At 34.6% G+C, this 7,615-nt stretch overlaps 3 non-coding genes across 3 annotated transcripts; all 3 read left to right on the top strand.

The window, feature by feature from the left end:
* The first annotated feature begins 526 nt into the window (after nucleotides 1-526).
* On the top strand, nucleotides 527-600 carry TRNAN-AUU (transfer RNA asparagine (anticodon AUU)). Its single transcript has one exon. It is a non-coding gene; the product is annotated as a tRNA-Asn (tRNA).
* Nucleotides 601-5,203: 4,603 nt separating this feature from the next.
* TRNAN-AUU (transfer RNA asparagine (anticodon AUU)) lies at nucleotides 5,204-5,277 on the top strand. The gene has a single exon. It is a non-coding gene; the product is annotated as a tRNA-Asn (tRNA).
* A 2,264-nt stretch (nucleotides 5,278-7,541) lies between these two features.
* Nucleotides 7,542-7,615, top strand: TRNAN-AUU (transfer RNA asparagine (anticodon AUU)). The gene has a single exon. It is a non-coding gene; the product is annotated as a tRNA-Asn (tRNA).

Below are 7,615 nucleotides of genomic sequence, written 5' to 3'. Positions count from 1 at the left end.
TTGAAATTCAAGCTGGAAAGATGATTTTAATATATCACTTGTACATTTTGTATTGCTCTTCTGGTGACAATGTAGTTTGTTTTTGTCAATTACCATTTTAATAATAGGGTAAAGAAAATGAAGTGGATTTTTGAAAGAAAACAATACTGTTAATATACTATTAAAACAAATTAAAATGGTAAAAGTTATTGTACTTTAAGTAAAAATAAAAGAGACAAAATATCAATCCCAGTTTTGGATTACTTTAATTAACAAAAAAAATGCATATAGCAGAGGATAGTTTCAATCTGCCTACCTCTGGGTTATGGGCCCAGCATGCTTCCATTGCAGTACTCTGCTGCACATGTAAGTGCAAGAGATCCTGAAGCACTCACTCATCATGGGAAAGTACCAATGTGTTTCTTCGTTGGTTGATGGAAGAAACATCTTACAAAAACTCTCCAGATTATTGACTTTTTAAAGTTTTTCTAGGAAACGTTTTAGATGAATGCTTATTAGCCTTTGTCAGTATGGACTTTTGCAAAGTGTCTCTGTGGCGCAATCGGTTAGTGTGTTTGGCTATTAACCAAAATGTTGGTGGTTCAATCCCACCCAGGGACGTAATTAACCTTGTGATCAGATTTTGGTGATATTTAAGGAGACAAGTCAAAATTTCAAACCTCCTCTTATGGTGTAGGGTACATGGCCTTCTCTGATGTAATCAGAGTTAGATTTGATTCAGTGATTTTATAAAAAACAGCTAGGAAGCACAATTTAGCAGTGGGTTGCAGAGAAAAAAAATATGCTGGCAGAAAAATCCAATCGAGTGATTAAACAGCTCTTCATTTTCTGGCTTTATTTTTATGCTAACAAATTTGTTCTCTGAAAAGTGTCCACAAAGCCAAGTCTCTGATTAACACCTTTGTAAGGATGGTTTATCACCTATTACTAAATTAAACTTGCTTCATTGGAAAGGCAGCAAGATGCATCCTCATTTCAATGTCTACTGAAATAATACAAGTTGACACCAGGAAACATTAACGCCACTGCATCCTTGCTGCTTTCTCATGTGGAAGTCTGTTTAATGTGAAAACAAGGTGATATCTAATTAGCACACAGGTAAGGAATTAAGAAAATCTTTATTTAAGGGTGAAGATGTTTCTCACAAAATTGTTGACCCAATGCAACATTGAAATTCAAGCTGGAAAGATGATTTTAATATATCACTTGTACATTTTGTATTGCTCTTCTGGTGACAATGTAGTTTGTTTTTGTCAATTACCATTTTAATAATAGGGTAAAGAAAATGAAGTGGATTTTTGAAAGAAAACAATACTGTCAATATACTATTAAAACAAATTAAAATGGTAAAAGTTATTGTACTTTAAGTAAAAATAAAAGAGACAAAATATCAATCCCAGTTTTGGATTACTTTAATTAACAAAAAAAAATGCATATAGCAGAGGATAGTTTCAATCTGCCTACCTCTCGGTTATGAGCCCAGCATGCTTCCATTGCTGTACTCTGCTGCACATGTAAGTTCAAGAGATCCTGAAGCACTCACTCATCATGGGAAAGTACCAATGTGTTTCTTCGTTGGTTGATGGAAGAAACATCTTACAAAAACTCTCCAGATTATTGACTTTTTAAAGTTTTTCTAGGAAACGTTTTAGATGAATGCTTATTAGCCTTTGTCAGTATGGACTTTTTGCAAAGTGTCTCTGTGGCGCAATCAGTTAGTGTGTACGGCTATTAACCAAAAGGTTGGTGGTTCAATCCCACCCAGGGACCTAATTGACCTTGTTATCAGATTTTGGTGATCTTTAAGTAGACAAGTCAAAATTTCAAACCCCCTGTTATGGTGTAGGGTACCTGGCCTTCTCTGATGTAATCAGAGTTAGATTTGATTCAGTGATTTTATAAAAACAGCTAGGAAGCACAATTTAGCAGTGGGTTGAAGAGAAAAAGAAATATGCTGGCAAAAAAACCAAATTGCGTGATTAAACAGCTCTTCATTTTCTGGCTTTATTTTTATGCTAACAAATTTGTTCTCTGAAAAGTGTCCACAAAGCCAAGTCTCTGATTAACACCTTTGTAGGGATGGTTTTTCACCTATTACTAAATTAAACTTGCTTCATTGGAAAGGCAGCAAGATGTATCCTCATTTCAATGTCTACTGAAATAATACAGGTTGACACCAGGAAACATTAACGCCACTGCATCCTTGCTGCTTTCTCATGTGGAAGTCTGTTTAATGTGAAAACAAGGTGATATCTAATTAGCACACAGGTAAGGAATTAAGAAAATCTTTATTTAAGGGTGAAGATGTTTCTCACAAAATCGTTGCCCCAATGCATCATTGAAATTCAAGCTGGAAAGATGATTTTAATATATCACTTGTACATTTTGTATTGCTCTTCTGGTGACAATGTAGTTTGTTTTTGTCAATTACCATTTTAATAATAGGGTAAAGAAAATGAAGTGGATTTTTGAAAGAAAACAATACTGTCAATATACTATTAAAACAAATTAAAATGGTAAAAGTTATTGTACTTAAAGTAAAAATAAAAGAGACAAAATATCAATCCCAGTTTTGGATTACTTTAATTAACAAACAAAAAAATGCATATAGCAGAGGATAGTTTCAATCTGCCTACCTCTGGGTTATGGGCCCAGCATACTTCCATTGCAGTACTCTGCTGCACATGTAAGTGCAAGAGATCCTGAAGCACTCACTCATCATGGGAAAGTACCAATGTGTTTCTTCGTTGGTTGATGGAAGAAACATCTTACAAAAACTCTCCAGATTATTGACTTTTTAAAGTTTTTCTAGGAAACGTTTTAGATGAATGCTTATTAGCCTTTGTCAGTATGGACTTTTGCAAAGTGTTTCTGTGGCGCAATCAGTTAGTATGTATGGCTATTAACCATAAGGTTGGTGGTTCAATCCCACCAAGGGACCTAATTGACCTTGTTATCAGATTTTGGTGATCTTTAAGTAGACAAGTCAAAATTTCAAACCCCCTGTTATGGTGTAGGGTACCTGGCCTTCTCTGATGTAATCAGAGTTAGATTTGATTCAGTGATTTTATAAAAACAGCTAGGAAGCACAATTTAGCAGTGGGTTGCAGAGAAAAAAAATATGCTGGCAGAAAAATCCAATTGAGTGATTAAACAGCTCTTCATTTTCTGGCTTTATTTTTATGCTAACAAATTTGTTCTCTGAAAAGTGTCCACAAAGCCAAGTCTCTGATTAACACCTTTGTAAGGATGGTTTTTCACCTATTACTAAATTAAACTTGCTTCATTGGAAAGGCAGCAAGATGCATCCTCATTTCAATGTCTGCTGAAATAATACAAGTTGACACCAGGAAACATTAACGCCACTGCATCCTTGCTGCTTTCTCATGTGGAAGTCTGTTTAATATGAAAACAAGGTGATATCTAATTAGCACACAGGTAAGGAATTAAGAAAATCTTTATTTAAGGGTGAAGATGTTTCTCACAAAATCGTTGCCCCAATGCATCATTGAAATTCAAGCTGGAAATATGATTTTAATATATCACTTGTACATTTTGTATTGCTCTTCTGGTGACAATGTAGTTTGTTTTTGTCAATTACCATTTTAATAATAGGGTAAAGAAAATGAAGTGGATTTTTGAAAGAAAACAATACTGTCAATATACTATTAAAACAAATTAAAATGGTAAAAGTTATTGTACTTTAAGTAAAAATAAAAGAGACAAAATATCAATCCCAGTTTTGGATTACTTTAATTAACAAAAAAAATGCATATAGCAGAGGATAGTTTCAATCTGCCTACCTCTGGGTTATGGGCCCAGCATGCTTCCATTGCAGTACTCTGCTGCACATGTAAGTGCAAGAGATCCTGAAGCACTCACTCATCATGGGAAAGTACCAATGTGTTTCTTCGTTGGTTGATGGAAGAAACATCTTACAAAAACTCTCCAGATTATTGACTTTTTAAAGTTTTTCTAGGAAACGTTTTAGATGAATGCTTATTAGCCTTTGTCAGTATGGACTTTTGCAAAGTGTCTCTGTGGCGCAATCAGTTAGTATGTACAGCTATTAACCATAAGGTTGGTGGTTCAATCCCATCCAGGGACCTAATTGACCTTGTTATCAGATTTTGGTGATCTTTAATTAGACAAGTCAAAATTTCAAACCCCCTGTTATGGTGTAGGGTACCTGGCCTTCTCTGATGTAATCAGAGTTAGATTTGATTCAGTGATTTTATAAAAAACATCTAGGAAGCACAATTTAGCAGTGGGTTGCAGAGAAAAAGAAATATGCTGGCAAAAAAATCAAATTGCGTGATTAAAGAGCTCTTCATTTTCTGGCTTTATTTTTATGCTAACAAATTTGTTCTCTGAAAAGTGTCCACAAAGCCAAGTCTCTGATTAACACCTTTGTAGGGATGGTTTTTCACCTATTACTAAATTAAACTTGCTTCATTGGAAAGGCAGCAAGATGTATCCTCATTTCAATGTCTACTGAAATAATACAGGTTGACACCAGGAAACATTAACGCCACTGCATCCTTGCTGCTTTCTCATGTGGAAGTCTGTTTAATGTGAAAACAAGGTGATATCTAATTAGCACACAGGTAAGGAATTAAGAAAATCTTTATTTAAGGGTGAAGATGTTTCTCACAAAATTGTTGACCCAATGCATCATTGAAATTCAAGCTGGAAAGATGATTTTAATATATCACTTGTACATTTTGTATTGCTCTTCTGGTGACAATGTAGTTTGTTTTTGTCAATTACCATTTTAATAATAGGGTAAAGAAAATGAAGTGGATTTTTGAAAGAAAACAATACTGTCAATATACTATTAAAACAAATTAAAATGGTAAAAGTTATTGTACTTTAAGTAAAAATAAAAGAGACAAAATATCAATCCCAGTTTTGGATTACTTTAATTAACAAAAAAAATGCATATAGCAGAGGATAGTTTCAATCTGCCTACCTCTGGGTTATGGGCCCAGCATGCTTCCATTGCAGTACTCTGCTGCACATGTAAGTGCAAGAGATCCTGAAGCACTCACTCATCATGGGAAAGTACCAATGTGTTTCTTCGTTGGTTGATGGAAGAAACATCTTACAAAAACTCTCCAGATTATTGACTTTTTAAAGTTTTTCTAGGAAACGTTTAAGATGAATGCTTATTAGCCTTTGTCAGTATGGACTTTTGCAAAGTGTCTCTGTGGCGCAATCGGTTAGTGTGTTTGGCTATTAACCAAAATGTTGGTGGTTCAATCCCACCCAGGGACGTAATTAACCTTGTGATCAGATTTTGGTGATATTTAAGGAGACAAGTCAAAATTTCAAACCTCCTCTTATGGTGTAGGGTACATGGCCTTCTCTGATGTAATCAGAGTTAGATTTGATTCAGTGATTTTATAAAAAACAGCTAGGAAGCACAATTTAGCAGTGGGTTGCAGAGAAAAAAAATATGCTGGCAGAAAAATCCAATCGAGTGATTAAACAGCTCTTCATTTTCTGGCTTTATTTTTATGCTAACAAATTTGTTCTCTGAAAAGTGTCCACAAAGCCAAGTCTCTGATTAACACCTTTGTAAGGATGGTTTATCACCTATTACTAAATTAAACTTGCTTCATTGGAAAGGCAGCAAGATGCATCCTCATTTCAATGTCTACTGAAATAATACAAGTTGACACCAGGAAACATTAACGCCACTGCATCCTTGCTGCTTTCTCATGTGGAAGTCTGTTTAATGTGAAAACAAGGTGATATCTAATTAGCACACAGGTAAGGAATTAAGAAAATCTTTATTTAAGGGTGAAGATGTTTCTCACAAAATTGTTGACCCAATGCAACATTGAAATTCAAGCTGGAAAGATGATTTTAATATATCACTTGTACATTTTGTATTGCTCTTCTGGTGACAATGTAGTTTGTTTTTGTCAATTACCATTTTAATAATAGGGTAAAGAAAATTAAGTGGATTTTTGAAAGAAAACAATACTGTCAATATACTATTAAAACAAATTAAAATGGTAAAAGTTATTGTACTTTAAGTAAAAATAAAAGAGCCAAAATATCAATCCCAGTTTTGGATTACTTTAATTAACAAACAAAAAAATGCATATAGCAGAGGATAGTTTCAACCTGCCTACCTCTGGGTTATGGGCCCAGCATGCTTCCATTGCTGTACTCTGCTGCACATGTAAGTGCAAGAGATCCTGAAGCACTCACTCATCATGGGAAAGTACCAATGTGTTTCTTCGTTGGTTGATAGAAGAAACATCTTACAAAAACTCTCCAGATTATTGACTTTTTTAAGTTTTTCTAGGAAACGTTTTAGATGAATGCTTATTAGCATTTGTCAGTATGTACTTTTGCAAAGTGTCTCTGTGGCGCAATCAGTTAGTGTGTACGGCTATTAACCAAAAGGTTGGTGGTTCAATCCCACCCAGGGACGTAATTGACCTTGTTATCAGATTTTGGTGATCTTTAAGTAGACAAGTCAAATTTCATACCCCCTGTTATGGTGTAGGGTACCTGGCCTTCTCTGATGTAATCAGAGTTAGATTTGATTCAGTGATTTTATAAAAACATCTAGGAAGCACAATTTAGCAGTGGGTTGCAGAGAAAAAGAAATATGCTGGCAAAAAAATCAAATTGCGTGATTAAACAGCTCTTTATTTTCTGGCTTTATTTTTATGCTAACAAATTTGTTCTCTGAAAAGTGTCCACAAAGCCAAGTCTCTGATTAACACCTTTGTAGGGATGGTTTTTCACCTATTACTAAATTAAACTTGCTTCATTGGAAAGGCAGCAAGATGTATCCTCATTTCAATGTCTACTGAAATAATACAGGTTGACACCAGGAAACATTAACGCCACTGCATCCTTGCTGCTTTCTCATGTGGAAGTCTGTTTAATGTGAAAACAAGGTGATATCTAATTAGCACACAGGTAAGGAATTAAGAAAATCTTTATTTAAGGGTGAAGATGTTTCTCACAAAATTGTTGACCCAATGCATCATTGAAATTCAAGCTGGAAAGATGATTTTAATATATCACTTGTACATTTTGTATTGCTCTTCTGGTGACAATGTAGTTTGTTTTTGTCAATTACCATTTTAATAATAGGGTAAAGAAAATGAAGTGGATTTTTGAAAGAAAACAATACTGTCAATATACTATTAAAACAAATTAAAATGGTAAAAGTTATTGTACTTTAAGTAAAAATAAAAGAGACAAAATATCAATCCCAGTTTTGGATTACTTTAATTAACAAAAAAAATGCATATAGCAGAGGATAGTTTCAATCTGCCTACCTCTGGGTTATGGGCCCAGCATGCTTCCATTGCAGTACTCTGCTGCACATGTAAGTGCAAGAGATCCTGAAGCACTCACTCATCATGGGAAAGTACCAATGTGTTTCTTCGTTGGTTGATGGAAGAAACATCTTACAAAAACTCTCCAGATTATTGACTTTTTAAAGTTTTTCTAGGAAACGTTTTAGATGAATGCTTATTAGCCTTTGTCAGTATGGACTTTTGCAAAGTGTCTCTGTGGCGCAATCGGTTAGTGTGTTTGGCTATTAACCAAAATGTTGGTGGTTCAATCCCACCCAGGGACG

The sequence above is a fragment of the Pseudophryne corroboree genome, unplaced genomic scaffold (genome assembly GCF_028390025.1).
Source record: "Pseudophryne corroboree isolate aPseCor3 unplaced genomic scaffold, aPseCor3.hap2 scaffold_509, whole genome shotgun sequence".
NCBI classification, from domain to species: domain Eukaryota; kingdom Metazoa; phylum Chordata; class Amphibia; order Anura; family Myobatrachidae; genus Pseudophryne; species Pseudophryne corroboree.
Note: the sequence above shows the minus strand (reverse complement) of the source record. Positions and strands in the feature narration are given on the sequence as shown.